This window comes from Diplotaxodon limnothrissa, linkage group LG13 (assembly GCF_057381915.1).
Source record: "Diplotaxodon limnothrissa isolate DT_005_m linkage group LG13, D_limnothrissa_male_GT1.1, whole genome shotgun sequence".
NCBI lineage: Eukaryota > Metazoa > Chordata > Actinopteri > Cichliformes > Cichlidae > Diplotaxodon > Diplotaxodon limnothrissa.
Window position 1 is genome coordinate 31,308,459 of NC_140608.1, and position 2,500 is coordinate 31,310,958.

The following is a 2,500-nucleotide window of genomic DNA, read 5'->3' on the forward strand; positions in this document are numbered from 1 at the left end:
GGGCCAGGGCAAAAGCATGGACCTTTTCAGCTGTAAGGGAGGCAAGAGCAAGGTGTGATGTAGGTCCCCGGGGCCTGCTGGAGGTCCAGGTCCATGCCCGATGTGAGTAGCAGCAGGGCCAGCGCGCCCAGGAGCACATCTTTTTCGACCGTAAAGGGAGACAGGAGGCCGACTCACTGCCTCGGCTAAATGGAGAGGGAATTTCAGAAGGGCCAGGGCACAAGCATGGACCTTTTTCAGCTGTAAGGGAGGCAAGAGCAAGGTGTGATGTAGGTCCCCGGGGCCTGCTGGAGGTCCAGGTCCATGCCCGATGTGAGTAGCAGCAGGGCCAGCGCGCCCAGGAGCACATCTTTTTCGACCGTAAAGGGAGACAGGAGGCCGACTCACTGCCTCGGCTAAATGGAGAGGGAATTTCAGCAGGGCCAGGGCACAGGCATGGACCTTTTTCAGCTGTAAGGGAGGCAAGAGCAAGGTGCGATGTAGGTCCCCGGGGCCTGCTGGAGGTCCAGGTCCATGCCCGATGTGAGTAGCAGCAGGGCCAGCGCGCCCAGGAGCACATCTTTTTCGACCGTAAAGGAGAGAGGAGGCCGACTCTCTGCCTCGGCTAAATGGAGAGGGAATTTCAGCAGGGCCAGGGCACAGGCATGGACCTTTTTCAGCTGTAAGGGAGGCAAGAGCAAGGTGTGATGTAGGTCCCCGGGGCCTGCTGGAGGTCCAGGTCCATGCCCGATGTGAGTAGCAGCAGGGCCAGCGCGCCCAGGAGCACATCTTTTTCGACCGTAAAGGGAGACAGGAGGCCGACTCACTGCCTCGGCTAAATGGAGAGGGAATTTCAGCAGGGCCAGGGCACAGGCATGGACCTTTTTCAGCTGTAAGGGAGGCAAGAGCAAGGTGCGATGTAGGTCCCCGGGGCCTGTTGTCGTACCATAGGCACGAGTGGTGTGTGTGTGTGGCAAAGAGTTTCTGCGCAGTGTACCAGGGGCACGGGGAAAGGTTGTTGTACCATAGGCACGAGAAAAGTTGTCGTACCATAGGCACGAGAAAAGTTGTCGTACCATAGGCACGAGTGGTGTGTGTGTGTGGCAAAGTGCTACTGAGCGGTGTACCAGGGGCACGGCGAAAAGTTGTTGTACCATAGGCACGAGAAAAGTTGTTGTACCATAGGCACGAGAAAAGCTGTCGTACCAGGGGCACGGAGGAAAGTTGTTGTACCATAGGCACGAGAAAAGTTGTCGTACCATAGGCACGAGGAGAGTTTGTGTGGCAAAGTGCTACTGAGCGGTGTACCAGGGGCACGGCGAAAAGTTGTTGTACCATAGGCACGAGAAAAGTTGTCGTACCATAGGCACGAGAAAAGTTGTCGTACCATAGGTACGAGGAGTGTGTGTGTGGCAAAGTGCTACTGAGCGGTGTACCAGGGGCACGGCGAAAAGTTGTTGTACCATAGGCATGAGAAAAGTTGTCGTACCATAGGCACGAGGAAAGCTGTCGTACCAGGGGCACGGAGGAAAGTTGTTGTACCATAAGCACGAGAAAAGTTGTCGTACCATAGGCACGAGGAGAGTTTGTGTGGCAAAGTGCTACTGAGCGGTGTACCAGGGGCACGGCGAAAAGTTGTTGTACCATAGGCACGAGAAAAGTTGTCGTACCATAGGCACGGAGGAAAGTTGTTGTACCATAGGCACGAGAAAAGTTGTCGTACCATAGGCACGGAGGAAAGTTGTTGTACCATAGGCACGAGAAAAGTTGTCGTACCATAGGCACGAGAAAAGTTGTCGTACCATAGGCACAAGCAGTGCGTGCGTGCATGCGTGCGTGTGTGTGTGTGTGCGGCAGTTCTTCTGCGCAGTGTACCAGGGGCACATTTCAATGTGCTTTCTGGAGTACCAGGGGCACGAGGATTTTGCCAGTGGTGTTCTGCTTTGTTAGTGGGAGGGGGCTTAAGTGTGGGTCCCCGGGGCCTGCTGGAGGTCCAGGTCCATGCTAGATACGTGGTACAGGGTAACTGCAGGAGGGGGGGGGGGGGGGGGGTAATGTGGGTTCACGGGGCCTGCTGGAGGTCAAGGTCCATGCTGGATATGCGCTGGAGCGTAACTGCAAGTAAGGAAAGCTAGTGGGGGAGTAGAGCAGGGGAGTATGTGGGTCCCCAGGGCCTGCTGGAGGTCCAGGTCCATGCTAGATATGTGGCACAGGGTAACTGCAGGGGGGGGTAATGTGGGTCCACGGGGCCTGCTGGAAGCCAAGGTCCATGCTAGACATGTGGTACAGGGTAACTGCAGGGGGAAGGGGGGGGGGGGGGGGGTAATGTGGGTCCCCGGGGCCTGCTGGAGGTCAAGGTCCATGCTAGATACGTGGTACAGGGTAACTGCAGGAGGGGGGGGGGGGGGGTAATGTGGGTTCACGGGGCCTGCTGGAGGTCAAGGTCCATGCTGGATATGCGCTGGAGCGTAACTGCAAGTAAGGAAAGCTAGTGGGGGAGTAGAGCAGGGGAGTATGTGGG